The sequence below is a fragment of the Trichechus manatus genome, unplaced genomic scaffold (genome assembly GCF_000243295.1).
Source record: "Trichechus manatus latirostris isolate Lorelei unplaced genomic scaffold, TriManLat1.0 scaffold00095, whole genome shotgun sequence".
Classification (NCBI taxonomy): domain Eukaryota; kingdom Metazoa; phylum Chordata; class Mammalia; order Sirenia; family Trichechidae; genus Trichechus; species Trichechus manatus.
Window position 1 is genome coordinate 5222176 of NW_004444031.1, and position 18280 is coordinate 5240455.

The following is an 18280-nucleotide window of genomic DNA, read 5'->3' on the forward strand; positions in this document are numbered from 1 at the left end:
GTGAGGGTTATTCACTAACTAGATAGTAGATAAGAATCATCTTAGGTGAAGAAAAGGACAGCACACGCTACAGGGGAAGCCAGCGCAACTGGACTAAACCAAAGCTAAGAAGTTTCGTCAGTACAATCAAATACTTTGAGAGACAGAGTAGCAGGGATGGGGGGCCTGGGGACCACTCTTTCAGGGGACATCTATGTCAATTGACATAACAAAGCTTATTAAGAAATTGTTCTGCAACCTACTTTGGTGAGTGGCATCTGGGGTCTTAAAAGCTTGCAAGCAGCATCTAAGATGCATCAATAAGTCCCAACCATATGGAGTAGAGGAGAACGAAGAATACCAAAGACACAAGGAAAGTATTAGCCCAAGAGACAAAATGGGCCACATAAACCAGAGACTTCATCAGCCTGAGACCAGAAGAACTAGACGGTGCCCGGCTGCCACCAATGAATATTCAGACAGGGAACACAACAAAGGATCCCTGATGGAGCAGTAGAATGATGGGATGCAGAACTCAAATTCTAGTAAGACCAGACTTAATGGTCTGACTGAGATGGGAGGTGCCCTGGAAAGCATGGCCCCTGGACTCTCTATCACCCCAGAACTAAAACAATTTCCAAGGCCAACTCTTCAGACAGGGATTGGACTGGACTGTGGGACATAAAGTGATACTCGTGAAGAATGTGCCTCTTAGTCAAGTAGATACAAGAGACCAAAGGGGCAGCTTCTGTCCAGACGTGAGATGGGAAGGCAGAGAGAGTTAGGAGCTGGTTAAATTTTCACGGGGAATCAGGGGTGGAGGGGAGGAGTGTGCTGTCGCAGAATGGGGTGAGAGGTTGGGGTCTCATAACAATGTATGTAAAAAAAATTTGTATGGGAGACTAACTTGAAATGTAAACTTCATTTAATTACAACAATAAAAAATTTGTTTTTACAGAGAGCATCTTCTTCAACAAAAGATGACTGTCACCTCTTCTCTATTGACTATTACTTCCTACCCTCAGGGAATTACTTCTTGCAAGTTCAAATGGACCTCTATACTCACAATCTCTAGAGCAAAAATATCTGAATATTCTTCCCTTGTTTCCTGAAATAACACTATTTTCTACTCTTTGGATGGTTGTTGGGAGACAATTTTCCACAGATCTCTCACATTTCTGCCTATCTTGCTTTTGTGCAGTCTATTTTTTTCAAAACAGCAAATAGCCTAGGAAGATAGAATATCTCCCTCTACAGCAAAGGCAGACATGCTTACTGCCTACTACAAAAGATTCAGGTTCCTTAAACTCAGACTTTCTCTCTTGTAACACAAATCACTCAATGTGCCAGTGTCACCTGGCTTTCTTTGTATAACCTTGCGTGAAACGGAGTTTCAGTGACAGTCTGGTTACTGCTATTGCTGTGAGTAGTAATGTCTTTTGTCTCAGATCCAGGAGTTTTGTGTTTTCTACCAGCTTTCATGAAATTATAGTAGGCTAACTTGTTAACTGGAAAGTAGGATAACATCTCATACCCTTCACAGTAATTGAGAATACAGCAAAACAAAACCCATTGCTGTTGGGTCAATTCTGACTCATAGAAACCCTGTAGGACAGAGTAGAACTGCCGTATAGAATTTCCTAGGCAGTAATCTTTAACTAAGCACACTGTCACACCTTTCTCCCACAGAGCAGCTGGTGGGTTTGAACTATAGACTTTTTGGTTAGCAGCCAAGCACTTGGACCACCAGGGCTCCTTAATGGAGAGTAGTCAGGTATATTATTTTAAGCATTGTGATGTAGAATGAATTAATTAATACTCTGGTTTTAACAAATACTTGTCACATATGTTAACAAAGCCTTTATTGATGGCTGAGTTGTTGTATGATAAGTTTAGAACAGTGCTTGAAAGAAGTGTGTTATTATGATACAGGATGTGCATTTATTCAGTGTTACAGCAAGGGTAAAATTACATTTGCATAATGTATTGCATAGCTCTTGAAAGCTAATTCGCTGCATCTTTTTGAAAAAAGTTGCTACTTTTCTGAGTTTAACATTTTAATGTTGAGAGAAAAGTAATCTTAAATTAGAAGATTTCTAAAATTTTAAAATTAAAAAAATTTCAGATACTTTCTACCGTAGTCAAACCAAAACCAAACCCATTGCTGTCAAGTTGATTCTAACTCATAGACCTTATAGGACAGAGGAGAACTGCCCCCTAGGGTTTCCAAGGCTGTAAATCTTTACAGAAGGAGACTGCCAGGTCTTTCTCTCATGGAGCAGCTGGTGGGTTTGAATCACCCACCCTTCAGTTAGCAGCTAAGCACTCAACCACTGTGCCACCTTACTACCATAAATTTCCTCAATTATTTTCTTATATCTAATATCCCCAAGAAATCACAGTTTTCACAAGACTATGGCTGAAATAATATGTGTGAAATAATCATGCTATTAAAATCTTGATATTCATTCACATTCAAATATGGTTTTATATTAAAAGTTAAATAATGTGTATATGTTTAATCACTGCTAAATATTATTGTTAAATTTGTGCAATATTATGATTCATTTGTTTATAAGTTTGGGAATTATTCTTTTAAAATCTTTAAGAAGTCTAATTTAAGCGACAGTTTTAAATATCTCTTTCAAATATAGTTTCATAACGTACACATTTGGTAAAATAAAAAATTTCATTAAGGACTTACATAAGGATTCAAGTACCTTTTTATTTCATTCTCTAGATTTCAGTAATTAAGCATCATAATTTTGCTATTATATTTAGGATTTTGAATATTTGAAAAATGCAGATACAGTGAGATATAATAGTGTTCTTTTTCATTATGTAAATTTAGATTTTAGTGTTAATCTAGAATATTTAGTGCCTGATAATTATAATGTTGTTAGTGATAAACATTTGAGATTAACGAATTATGTATATTTCATAGTTTTTGTTTTTTTTCTTAATACCTTATCTTTCATAAATTAACTTGGGTGGCTTATTGGCAACTTTTTTTGTGCAGAAATGAAATGAAAGGAAGACAGCAACAGTTGATTTTCTTATTAAACATCTTATGTATCACAATGTAAAGGGAAGATGCAACTAAAATAAATTCTTTTAAACATAGTTTATCAAAATTGTGTATGTTTGCATGTGTGTGATGAAGAGAGACGAGAGAGCATGGTGTAATGAAACAAATAGGCAAGACATTTGAAGTCACACTCAAGACCCAACTATGTATATCTTGTTGTAAGACTTTGGCCTAATTACTTAACTCTTTTTGCTTCTACTTTCTCATTTGTACAATTAACAAATTTTAACAGATCTTGGATATAAGACAAAGAGAAGGCTGCACATTTTTTCAGCGTCACATCAGAACATTGTGCAACAGACTCATTCGAGGATTTTTTTTTTTTTCTAGGGCAGAGCTTAAAAATAATCCACAGGTGAAATTGGCCCAAGGTCTGTGTTTGTGCAGCCCTTGAGCTAAAAATAGATTTTACTTTTAAAAAAGAAAGAAAGAAAGAAAATCCAAAACAGAAAAAAACTAAGAATATGTGAGAGACTTCATGTGGCCCACAAAGCCGAAAATATTTACTCTCTGTCCCTTTACAGAAAAAGTTAGCCAATCTTGCTCCAGGGGACTAAACTATTATTGATTTACTATTTACTCTTTATTTATTTTCAAGATTCAGACTCAATGAAGGTAGATGATAGTTTATAGACTGAAACATTGCAAATGATTTTTGCCCATTGGAGAGGCAATAGATTTCTGTCTGGTAGAAAAGATAATACTAAAGGTTATAGCTGTATTACTCTTTAGGATGCTAACCAATTTCGTATATAACTAATAATATTTCAGTATCTTCAAGTGGCTACAAATACTTCAGTTTCTCTCATTCTCAGCTTTATTGTCGTGATGGTTCCCTTGTTAATAAATAAAATAACATTATTGGCAAGTATTTATTATATATTTATATCAGAATCGTATTTTTAACTTTCAGAACATTAAACTTCGACAATATACAGACAACTTTCCTCCTCCCTATTTAGCTATCAGCTCTTTCAGGGTTTTAATACAACATGGTATTAGGCAACTGAGTGTGGATTGTCCTTATATTTTTCATCTATAATATCCTTTAAAACTGTTCTAAAAGTCCAGTTAAGGGCCTTCCTGGATTAATCCACTCCCGCCTTTTTTTTTTTTTTAAACATATTATTTGATGATGGTGCAATAGTGAATCCTTGCAAATAGTCCTCATCTGCTCACACCAGCAGAGCTGTATGTTTATCAAGAGACTGTGATGTATTTTTCCCAAACATTTTAGTGCAAGTTTTACTTATTATTGTTATTGCATAATTTAATTAAGTAACACACAGATAAGAGCGCAGGAAGAGAGTGGTTTCCATAAAGATCAAATTGAAAGCTTTGAAAAAACTCAGCAAAGTGAATTGCTAAATAATCGCCATGAAATTAAGTGTGGGTGAAGCAGTAGCAAAAGACTGGAGTGTTTGGTGATGACCAAGCCCCTGCTTGTTTTGAAAACACCTGTGCTATATGCAAAGCCCCTCTGTTTCATCTGAAAATCTCTATGCCTCATGGCTCAGGAAACAGCTCAAAAGCTTATTCGCTTTTGTGTGATGTGGTGATAAAATGATAGTTATATTTTCATCTTAGGAGAGAATGGGAGCTAATTGGGTTTTTTTGGGGGGGAGGGGTTTTTAAAAGCCCATTCAGAGGGAGACTGCTCCCTTATAACTGATCAACCTGCACATCCAGATTGCACAATGTGAGGTATGCTAAAGGCATGAAGGCGCAGATGTGCCTTTTGCCCTAGATAGCTAAACTCTTTCCCTCTCCAAAGTTAAGAAAATGTAGGGAGCTACTGTAAGTAGTCTGAGTGTTGACCCCACAACTAGGAGTGAGACGGGGCTCCCACATTTGGAAAATAAAAACCTGAAAGAATTCTTGCCCTCAGATGATTTCTTTAAGTTCTCATTCACTTTAAAGAAACTTGAACTGTAAATTGTAGAATTTTTATTACCGGTGTAGAGTTAGAGACAGAAGGGACAAAGCTGAAATCAGAAGAATAGATACATACTCAGAGAAAAAAGTTTTTGTCCTATATTAAGTTAAAAAAAATGTTCTAGGTCATGCATACATATTTATTTATGTTTATAATTCCTCACTTTAACTGGTCTTGATTAAGTTCAGGTTAAAATAGAAGGATTGCAATCTAACAAGGAGCAAAAAGGTATTAGAGCTGACATTTTGAGGATCTCTTTATTAAACTCAGCTTTTGTGACAGTTACACACAGTTTCTGCCTTAGCGGGAAATTTATATTATTATCACCACTCATGGAACAGTTAGCAAAATATCAATATCAATATGTTCTCATCCACAAATATGACAAACCTCCCAAATTTCTCTTGCAATCAGGGAGGCCTATTGGCACAGTGGTTAACAGCTTCCACTGTTAATCAAAATGTTGGTAGTTCAAATACACCAGTTGCTCCTTGGAAACCATATGGGGCAGTTCTATTCTGTCTTATAGGGTCGCTTTGAATTGGAGTTGACTCGATGGCAGTAGGGTTTTTGGTTCTTGCAATCAGAGACTTGCTCAACAATTTAATGGATTTTTAAAATATGAATATAGATATTAATATTGAAGTTTACCTGAGCCCTGTGATATTGGAAAACTGCTATGGTTAAAGAAATGTTTCCACCCTTTATGTTCAGGAAAGTGGCTTGATGCAAATAACCACCCTTCCCATATGATTTAGTTCAGACTCATGGATGCCCTCTGTTTACCTATGAGAAGGCCAGGTACAGACCCTCTGAATTCCCATTCTTTGCCTCATAAATGAGTAACTGAATTGCTTGTCCTCACTGATCAACCAGAAACAAAAGGATTGTTAACCAAATTTTGGTTAAGCTTTTCTTCTTCACCCAGGTCCCTGAACTTTGACCCACCCTCAGCCTAAGCCAACACATTACCCCTTTTAAAGGGCCCCTACGAGAAAGGAGCTCCAAAGGACCAGAAGGATTTAACCAAGTTTCAGATGCTGATATTTTAGGCAGAAGGAGCAATGAATATAAACACTTCTAAAAGGTTTTGATACCTACACAATTTTAATATTATTGGAATGTAGGATGGTATACGTAGGGATAGAGGAGTGAGGATAGATGAGAGGTGAGGCGGAAGAAGTAAGCAGGCACTATATTATGAAGGTTTTTAGACAGGGATTCAAGCTGTTTTTTTTTCCCCCATTTGACACCCTACTAAGAATTTGCATTTCCACCTCAGGTATACTGAATCAGAATCTTGTTAAAATGTAGATTCTGATTCAGTACACCTGGGGTGAAAATGTGAATTCTCAGCAGGGGGCCAAGCCAGAAAGAACCAGTTTGAAGCCCTGGTTTTATACGCCAGACTAAGATGTGTGGAATTTATCTTGAGCATAATGAGGGCCCATTTAAGGGTTTAGGCAAGAGAGTGACTTGACAAGTTTTTCAACTGAGGAAACTCTCTGGCAAAACACAAAAGTGGATCACAGTGCGGTTAAGACTGGTGAAGCCAAGGTCAATTAGGTGGCTGCTGGAAAGGCACAAGAAATGATGAGACTCTGAAATATAGTAACGGCAGAAACACACGGAAATAAGCTGGAGAATCAGTGGCACTTAGCAATTAATTAGACATGACATTGAGGGAGAAATATTAAGAACAACTTCCTGATTTTAGACTTGGGCATCTGGGTGATAGATGACGCTGATGACTGAGGGAATACAATGGATTATCAAAGGAGTATCAAAAGGTTGCCTGGGGTTATCATTATGAAGTCTTTTTTGAGTATGTAGGATTTGAGATGTTTGTGTAAAGCCCAGGTGGAGATGTCCATTTTAAACATAATTGTCTAAGACTGTTGCCCCTTTTCACTTCCCTCTATCACACTTTTCCCTTCGATTGTGCTGGAGTAGCTGGGTGCATGTTTGGGATCTGACTGAGGAAAATTGATGATACATTAATTTAGGTTTAGGATGAAGTACTTAGGAGATTTAAAACACATCCCTGCCTAGCTGAGTTATTGATAGGCCTCCTGGCTCTTGAAAGGCTTTCGGGAACATGTCGACTGCCCACTGTGACTGACTTTACAAGGCAAAGTGCAGAGCCAAGTGTCCTAAAGTGCCTGGTAGAGGGAACACACGGGTAGTGAAGGAGAAACAATATTTGAAATGTATGAAACTACAAGCTGTTCTATGGAAAATTTTTCCAGGCATCCAGATGTGTAAACTTGTTAAGTGGAGAATCTGGTTCTTAGCAATGCTTGCTCACAACAGTTTTCATCTTTCCTGAGTATATTTGAAAATGAAACACACAATTATAAATGCACAATGTATTTCCTTTTTTGAAGGCAATTTCAGGAAATGAGTTTTATCTGAATTATTCTGTTTGTAAGGTACAAACCTATAACAGTATTACACACAGTGAGTTCGTCTGTCTGAGAAGTTGTACCTTCTTTGCATTCTAAATGTCAGTAATAAAAAACAAAATTTGACCAACCATGCTAGAAAACTAAGCTTGATCTATCTTTCTGTTCTCTCTATAATGCCACAAAGTAATCAATGGGAATGAAGGAAAGTACAGAAGTGTGTCAGACAATAAAAATGTTATGTTGCTTTTCTGCATTTTGTGATGCTGTAGCATTTGTCAGACTTCTAAAAATTGTTACAATCCTTTCACATTTTAAGAATATACTTATTTTTTAAATCTAATTTTGTACTCAGAATTTTGCATTCCTTCTCTTAAATAGAAGTCCTCCATATTGTATAAGTTTCATACCTCCCAGGCCCTCCATCACTCCGGAAGCCAGAATATGCACAGTGGTGAAGACTGGGGTGGATGCCCTCAGGAAGAATGTGCTGAGAGAGATGAGGAAGAGATCAAGTATGGACACCTAAATTTGGGAAACAAAGGAGCAGGCGAGGAAAGAGAAGACCCTAACACGGAGGAATGGAGCAGTTAGAAAATGAAGGCAGTCCCTGGGTTGTGCAAATGGTTAACGCTTGGCTAGCTAACTAAGAGGTTGGAGGTTCGAGTCCACCACCCAGAGGTGTCTCGAAAGAAAGGCCTGGTGATCTACTTCTGAAAAATCAGCCAATGAAAACTCTATGGAGTATAGTTTTACTCTGACATACATGGAGCTGTCATGAGTCAAATTCCCTTGACAGTAATTGGTTTAGGAAATGAAGACACTAGCAGAGAATGGTGTCACAGAGACCACAAGAGGTGCGTGTTAAGAAGGAAGTGGCTACCCATTTTAAGCATCTTAGAATGGTCAGGCAGAGTACTAAAAATTGGCCATAGATTTGGTCTCAAACAGCCATAGTAGTTTCAGTGAAAAGTGACAGCAAAAGACAAAAGCTCCACTTTTAATAAGTTAAATAATGAATTGAAAATAAGCAAGTGAAGACAGTGAGTGCAGACAAAATACAAAATTTTCATGATGTATCGGTGTGAAGAATATAAATAGGGCAGAAACAGAGCAGGGAGTAAGTATGACAGAGAGCTTTTTTTGTTCAAAAGTGGGAGATGATCATTTTTAAATACTCAGTGGAAGAGGTTAAAGTTATATGAGGAGGAGCTTACACTTCTTTTATATTCCACAAAACCACGGAACATAGGTAGCCCTAAAACTTGATAAACTGAATTGAACTTGTCACTCTTGACATAAACTGAACTCACGATCGCACCTTAGTCATTCTTCTTTTTTAAAGAGAAAATTTCTAATTAGTTTCAACATTACTTTTCCATTCTTCCACAACCCAAACCTTGGAATCTACCTTATTTATTTACTTTATTATTTAGCTAATTTCATATGATATTTTTCTTCTTTGCAACATTTCTTTCCTAGTCAGTCAGTCTTACTTCTTTTCTCTGCCCCAGACCTGTGTTCTTCATATGCCCTCCCCTGCTTTGGTCATGCTTTCTCCTCTAGAAGGTGGCCTCTGTATTTTTCATACGTTGATTCACAATTTCTCTTTTCTAAGTCTCAGCTAAATCCCATTTTAACTGGCCCATGTCTTATATTTCCATATTAATGATCAACTTTTATGTGCATATGGATTATCCTGCAATTATCATTTAAGCTATAGTTAAGTTGTACATTTTACATCAAGATAAAATTATTTTTTCTCTATGATGGAAACTTTAAACTATAAACTGCTGTACAAATGCTAGTTTTAATATTACGGTCTTTTCAGCTTATGCAACACTTGTTGACAATTTTTTGTCTTGTGTTTTCCACACTGCTTACCTCATTACTAATTCAGTGAGTAATTCTTAAAACTCAGCTAGTCAGAAGGCGGTTATTAAACACACAGTTAAAGTCTTTCAACATTGATTTAAGAAATGTCTATTCTTTTTTCAAGGCTAATGATTGCATTTTAATAAATCACAGAGTGAGCAAAGAATTTATTTTGCCTGTATTTAGCATCTTTTTTTCAAAATTATTGATTTAGAAAATAGATCTTCTGATTTGATTAACACTTCCTTTGATTTTGTGTTCTTCTAAGGCTTTATTCTTATTTGAAATGGAGGCATTATGAAACACAATTAATATGGACTTAAAAATAGCCAATTGAAATATGAACACTTTCAAAGGGCAGCACTAAAGAAAACTTTTTTTTTTAATCACAAGATATCCTTAAGTGAAAATATGTACATGCACATCTATCATCCTTAGGTTTCTCAATGAAATTGTGAATTTACTGAAACCACTATGTAATAATTCATTTTTAGTCTCCACTGGCTTCTACCACTTAATATAAAAACTCTTGTTGTTAGGTGCCGCGTAGGGTTTCCTAGGCTGTAATCTTTACGAGAGTAGATCACCGCCAGGTCTTTCTAGCACAGAGCCTCTGAGTGGGTTAGAATCGCCAACCGTTTGGATAGCAGTGGAGCATTTAACCACATGGGGTGGCTATGAGTGGAAAATCAACTTGATGAGAAAAGTCATTTTCCCAGTCAATACATCTGGGAAAATGACTTCAATTTAGTTTAAAAAACATTTAGGGCTTATGGTTTGAAGTTTGCAATGAATCTTTCACTCCCTAAGGTTAGGATTTATTGACTCTTTATAAGGGACTTCTAGCAAAAAGAAAAACCTACAAAGGAATCTATAGAATTGTTGAACAAGAAATAAGCCTTTGAAAACAAAATTTTGTATGTCGATTATAAATTCAACAGTTTAAATCTCCCTTGAAGTGCTCTTGGTTTTTAATAATGGATTATGGTATGTTCTCATAAAATATTTATGTTCAGGTATTAAACAAACACTGGTTTGGATGATTAATTTTAAAATATTTTTTTCCTACCAAATGATAGATAGTTCCCCTGTATTTTCGGTTTATATGAAGGAGGTAATATCAGTCTTACGATTTTCAATTCATGATCATCTTTGTGGAAACATATTTGGAAAGGGAAGCAAAAACAATAATTCAAAGGCACCACGCACAAAGATATTTACTTGATAAATGCCTACCCAACATTTTAAAAATAAGATATTTCAGTTAAAATCTGTATGAAATAAATGTCAAGAATAATCAATATATCTACACTATGAGACATTGAACTTTTTTCTTACTGTCAGTTTTTTTTAAAGAGCCAACTTTATTATATTTTATCGCTGTCATTATCTTTACAATATTAATGATCCAAGTATTACAACTTATTTTTCTATATGCACAAAAATAATAAAAATATCAGAACAAAGGACCCACAACATGTTCATAAGGAATTAACAGCTTCAAAAATTCTTATTTGTAAAAATATAAATAAGTGAAGTGATGTTTTATTTGACATATCCAGAAATAGTTAACTAAACAGTCATCAGCCCAGAAAAATACATGAATTAAATAGGAGAGTTTTTGTTTCTAAGAAATAATCATAACTGACTTTAATCTGTATATAACGCAAAGCATACATATTCGATGGCTAAACAATAACCTGATTAAACTTCACTGGGATTTTTTTCTCTACTATACATCTAGTCTTGTTTTGTTTAAGATGCATCTTAAACAAAACAGAGGGGGTAAAAAAAGATGGGAAAAAAAAGTGGTGTTTTAAAAAGTAAATGAGATCTTTTTAAAAACTGTTGTTTTCTACCATCTGTTATACCTGGAGACACACTGATATCTGTTCATTTATTATTAGACTTAATTATGCATACATATTATATACTCAAATACAAACGATAAGCAATAATTGTATATAACATAAAAATACCTTTGAAATGACAAAGCTAAAGTAAACAGTTTTCACTTAACAGACATTCCTGATGGTTCCCCATTAAAATGCAATAGTAGAGCTGACAAAATAAAAACAGGAACATAGCGTGTGTAACTCTTTACTCTTATAATAACTGATCACTGCTGTGACAACATCCCACCTTTCTTGCACTGTTATGAAAGGAGTTCACTTTAAATTAATTGGCATCACCATGAAATAAATTACACGAGTGTGTAGTTGGAATGTAAATCAAGCCCACATTAGATATAATTGGGGTAAAACTATTATGTAGAGATTGTGTAGGTGAAGGCTAGAGATAGAATTTTTGGATAAGAAATAAATTCGTGAAGGCTATGATACCAAGACCAAACTGTTTTTGTTTTTGAAGATATATACATACATATCTTTAAATATGATATATAGAGATATATATGTAGCTATAGATCTCATATATATCTACATATGTTAGACATATACGAACCTTTAATATATATATATATTTTTTAGAATGAATCTCTTTAGTTTTCCAACAATGATCCATAATGATTGAGTATTATGACATAGCCTATATGATTGGGACAATTAACTGATCAGTTTCCATATAGACAAAAGGAAGTAAAAGTGAATCTAAATATCAAATCTAGGGTAATGGAATTGAAGCTTTTTGTTTTTTTAAATTACAGAAAAGATATCTAGACTATTTCTCAACGTCATACCCAGAATGATACGGCTTAAAAGACCAAGATGACACCAAACTCCATTAGAAAGGATATTGGAAAAGAAATAGAAAACACTTTTCTCTACTTTTATTATATCAACATGTTTCCTCATCAATACGATGGGTACATATAGACTCCACATTACACAGAATTAGAAAAACTCTAGAGAAAAGTAACGAAAAGAATGCAATGGCATAGAATAGATTGTGCATATAGACAGACTAGGAAAACAAAAAGATTTAGGGAAATAAAGTTTTAGAGTAGCTCTCCTGTTTATAATGCCCTAAGAGTTTTAGATTTGTACAATATATTGTTAGAAAAAAAATCTATTGGTTATATCTTGAGACTAAAATAGATCAGTTCTAGGGAAATATAAGAAAATATTTTTGCATTAATTTATAGGAATCATTGTGTTGAAATTATTAATATCTGAAATATAAATAAATTCAAAATGGATTTACATAAATTCATGATTAGCTCTACATTAGATTGTTAAAGAAGCTAGGAATTTTGAAGGAATGTATCATTTAACTTCTTCAGGGCTGATGTAATCGAGTACAAACATAAATTACCTTAAAATATGCCAGAAAATGGTGAACATGTGCCTGGGAAAACTTGTCTCATAATTTGAAGGTCATTTCTACTTAATTACCTTGTAATTTTATTAACATTTTACTGCTTGGCTTAGTTTTTAATGTAAATACTTTATTTCTTAAATCTGATGTCAATATTTTTTAGAAAAATATGACATTGCACAACCATTAAATATTTAAATAGATTATCAGGATTATTGGTGATGTTATTCATTTTTTGCAAGTTAATCTTTTTTTTATTTAACGATTCCATCCATTAAATCATTTACCAAGAATAACTTATGAAATAAAATAGTCTATAGAGCGAAAGAGGCATAAAAGAGTCACATGTGAAAGATATGCATTTGATCTTTTACTGAAATTCCTTACTACCACGTATTTCAAAAATGTGCAATTGTTTTCTTTTCTGTCCTATTAAATCAGAAAACCTAGAATTATAACTTGAGATGAGAAGTGAGTTGAGGAGGTGAGGGGAAGGTATTGCTAGTGAGGGTCTTTGATTGGGATACTATTAGAGGTAATTTAACATCGAATAATTCAAGAAATCATTTTGACACTCATTATATTTGCAAGCCCTATCTAACATCTACTACTTCTAGGTGGTGAAGGTTCGGTTTGTGGATTTCTTGGGATCATGAGAAAAACCTGAGATGCTGATGAACATGACATTTTGCTGTTGATATCAAGAGAGACAATTACTGAACATGAAGTCTCGTTCTATACTAAGACAGATGACATATATTGCCAATAAGGATACAATTAGAATGTCCAATGAAAGGAATAAAGCCTGGGTACTTGCAGACTAGTAAGACTTTAGATTTCCAGACCTCAGCACAGTTCTAAACATGAGAGGGAACTACATGCTTCTGTGGTAGCTAGGAGCGTGTGTGACACCTTGAAAAGGCACTGTTCTTACCAACTCTGCCACTTACCACCTGTATGACCTTAGACGCAACTGAGTATTCATTTTTTCATGCCTGAAAGGAAGGATGTAATTTTAATTCCCAAGGTTCATTCTAGCTTCAAGCCTATTTCATTTCTGGGAATAATTTAAAAATTTTCCATTTAAATAGAGACTAGGACGTGGGGCCTAGATGGTGGAGTAGTCAGAGGCTTCCTGTAGTCCCTCTTACAACAAAGACCTGAAAAAACAAGTGAATCGATTATATATGACAATCTAGATAGAACATTAAGGGCAAAGTTGAGGAATCTGACTGAGCAGCAGGGGGATGGTGCTCCGCATGCTTTTTCCACATCGGGAGAGACTGAGTGGCGGAGAGTCCACTCAAGCCTCCAGAACCAGTGAAAAGTGACACTCAATTGGCAAAAGATAAGTACATGCATCTAACCTACCGAGAAGATCAAAAAATACCCCCTTTGGGAAAAGCGTCTCTCCATTTTCCTACCCTTCCCCACTCTGCACCAGTCCCAGGCTGGCTTCAGCCATTGCCGCATTCCCTGGGCCAGAGGTAAGGACCAGTCATGGGCCCTGAGCCATTCTCCCAGCCATGGAGAGGGAACAAATTAACAAAAAGGGAAAAAATAATCTGCCAGCTCTCCTAAGCCAGGAACTCAGGGGAGGCACAGCTCCTTTGCCTAGGCACAGGCATAAGGGGTCGATGGACTTTGAATGATTTTCACCCCTGCATAGACCACTGTGGACCCATTTCAACAGCATAGGCCCTCAGTATCGCAGTACAACAGAGTGTATACCTGAAGCCTAACTTCACTGTATCAGCTATATGGTGGAGTGGCAGGTTCATGACATTTGACATCGCTCTGCCCATTAAGCAGGGTCCTCACGTACCCACATCAGGGGCCTAAGGACTGGTGGCTCCACCCACACCATGTGGCCATTTGTGATAGGGGTCCAAGAATAAGTGCCGCCTCCCAGTCCTTGCAGCCAATAGCATTGGGTGCCCATAGTCCAGCTGTAAAACCCACCCACAACACACTCCAGGGAATAGAGACATGTTTTCCTCCCAGACACTCAGGGGCAGCAGTCAGCCCTCTGCCATGCTCAGTATGTGACCTCCTACTGCAGCCAGATACCTGTGCCTACACCAACCATCCCTGCTCATCTAGAACTGTAAGTGAGAGCCTGCAACTCACACTAGGTGACCAACTACCTGAACACATGAGCTGAATCCATACAAGAGAAGTAAACAGATTCCTGGGCTCACATAACTAGTAACAGACCTAACCACCTGGTGATAGGACGTTAGAGCTTCAAAGGCACCTATAATTAAACTAGCTCACAAGAGCAGCCTATATGGGCATATCAAAACATAACAAACAAGAAGCTAGGACACAGTAAGCGAACATAAATAAATATAATAACTTATTGATGGCTCAGAGACAACAGTCAATATCAAATCACTTAAAAAAGCATGCCAAGATGGCTTCAGCAAGCTTCCAAAACAAAAAAAATCAAGAAATCTTATGGAGGAAGAGACCTTCTTGGAATTACCAGAGGTAGAATACAAAAGATTAATATAAAGAACTCTTCAAGAGATTAGGAAGGAGATCTTTCAAAATGCAGAACAAGTCAAGGAACACATAGACAAAGCAACAGAGGAACTTAAGAAGATGATAGAAGAGCATAATGACAAATTTAACAGACTGCAAGAATCCACAGAGAGAGAGCAAACAGAAATCCAGAAGATTAACAATAAAATATCAGAATTAGACAACATAATATTAAGTCATAAGAGCAGAATTAAGGCAATGGAAGTCAGAATTAGGGAGACTGAAGATAAAGTACTTGACACCAACTTATTTGAGGAAAAATCAGATAAAAGAATTGAAAAAAATGAAGAAACTCTAAGAATTATGTGGGACACTATCAAGAGGAATAACCTATGAATGACTGGAGTACCAGAATGGGGGTGGGGGGAGAGAGATAACAGAAACACAGAGAATATTGTCAAAGATTTGTTGGCAGAAAACTTCCCTGATATCCTGAAAGATGAGAAGATATCTATCCAAGATGCTCATCAAACCCCACACAAGGTAGATCCCAAAAGAAATTCACAAGACATGTTATAATCCAACTTGTCAAAACCAAAGCTAAAGAGAGAATTTTAAGAGCAGCTAGGGGTAAACAAAAAGTCATCAACAAAGGAGGCTCAACAAGACTAAGCTTGGAGTATTCAGCAGAAACCATGCAGGCAATAAGGCAATAGGATGACATATATAAAGCCTTGGAGGAAAAAAATTGCCAGCCAAGCAGTACATATCCAGCAAAACTGTCTCTCAGATATGATGGTGAAATTAGGATAGTTCGAGATAAACAGAAGTTTAGGGAATTTGCAAAAACCAAACCAAAATTACAAGAAATACTAAAGGGAGTCCTCCAGGATAGAAAATCGGTAACATCAGATAACAACTGAAGACTAGAACACAGGAGAGAGCAGCCAGATATCAACCCAGATAAGGAAGAAACAAAAACAAATCAAAGCTAAAACACTGAAAATAGGGAAACAGAGACATCAATATGTAAAAGATGACAACATTAAAACAAAAAAGAGGGACTAAAAAATGTAGTCATAGATCTTTCATATGGAGAGGAAGACAAGGCAATATAAAAAATAAAAGAGTGGTTTAAACTCAGAAAAATAGGAGTACATATTAAGGTAACCACAAAGGAAACTAACAATCCTACACATCAAAATAAGAAACAAGAAAAATATAAAGACTCAGCAAACACAAAATCAACAATAATGAAAAACATGAAAAGAAAATACATAAATAAAAACGAATCAGCACAGAAAATTAAGTGGAACAAAGAAACTGTCAACAACACACACAAAAAAAGACATCAAAATGAAAGCACTAAACACATAGCTATAAATAATTATGCTGAATGCAAATGGACTAAATGCATCAACAAAGAGACAGAGTGGCAGAATGAATAAAAAAACAGGATCCATTTGTATGCTGCCTACAAGAGACACACCTTAGACTTAAAGACACAAACAAACTAAAACTCAAAGGATGAAAAAATATACATCAAGAAAAAACACTCAAAAAAGAGCAGGAGTGGTGATATTAATCTCTGATAAAATAGACTTTAAAGTAAAAACCACCACAAAGGCTAAGGAAGGACACTATATAATGATTAAAGGATCAAAACACCAGAAGGACATAACTATAATAAGTATTTATGCACACAACGACAGGACTCCAGAATACATAAAACAAACTCTAAGAGCATTGAAAAGAGAGATAGACAGCTCCACAATAATAGTAGGAGACTTCAATACACCACTTTCGGTAAAGGACAGAACATCCAGAAAGAAGTTCAGTAAAGATACAGAACATCTAAATGGCACAATCCACCAACTTGAACTCATAGACATAAACCAACCACTCCATCCAACAGCAGCCAAGTATACTTTCTTTTCTGACACACATGGAACATTCTCCAGAATAGACCACATATTAGGCCATAAGGCAAGCCTTAACAGAATCCAAAACATCGAAATATTACAAAGCATCTTTCCTGACCATAAAGCCATAAAAGTAGAAATCAATAACAGAAAAACCAAGGAAAAAAAAAAATCGAACTCATGGAAACTGAACAATACCTTGCTCAAAAACTACAGGGTTATAGAAGAAATTAAGGATGGAATAAAGAAATTCATAGAATCAAACGAGAATGAAAACACATCCTACCAGAATCTTTGGGACACAGCAAAAGCAGTGCTCAGAGGTCAGTTTAAAGCAATAAATGCACACATCCAAAAAGAGGAAAGGGCCAAAATCAAAACATTAACCCTTCAACTTGAACAAATAGAAAAAGAGCAGCAAAAGAAGTCCTTGGGCACCAGAGAAAAGGAAATAATAAGAATTAGAGCAGAATTAAATGAAATAGAGAATAGAAAAACAATTGAAAGAATTAACAAGACCAAAAGCTGATTCTTTGAAAAGATCAACAAAATCAATAACTGTTGGCCAAACTGACCAAAAAAAACAGGAGAAGAAGCAAATAACCCAAATAAGAAATGAGATGGGTGATATCACAATAGACTCAACTGAAATTAAAAGTATCATAGCAGAATACTGTGGAAAATTGTACTCCCGTAAATTTGAAAACCTAAAGGAAATGGACAAATTTCTAAAAACACACTACCTCCCTAAATTAACACAGAGGTAGAACAACTAAATAAACCTATAACAAAAGAAGAGATTGAAAAGGTAATTAAAAAACTCCCAACAAAAAAATAAACCCTGGCCCTGAAGGTTTCATTGGAGAATTCTACCAAACTTTCAGAGAAGAGTTAATACCACTACTACTAAAGTTGTTTCAGGGTATAGAAAAAGATGGAATTTTCCCAAACTCAGTCTATGAAGCCAGCCTAACCCTGATACTAAAACCAGGTAAAGACAAACACAAAAAGAAAATTACAGATCAATATCCCTCATGAACATAGACACAAAAACCCTCCACAAAATTCTGGCCAATAGAATTCAGCAACATATCAAAAAAAAAATTCACCATGATCAAGTGAGATTTATACCAGGGATGCAGGGATGGTTCAACATTAGAAAAACAATCAATGTAATCCATCACATTAATAAAACAAAAGACAAGAACCACATGATCTTATCAATTGGTGCAGAAAAGGCCTGTGAGAAAGTTCAACATCCTTTCATGACAAAAACTGTCAGCAAAATAGGAATAGAAGGGAAATTCCTCAA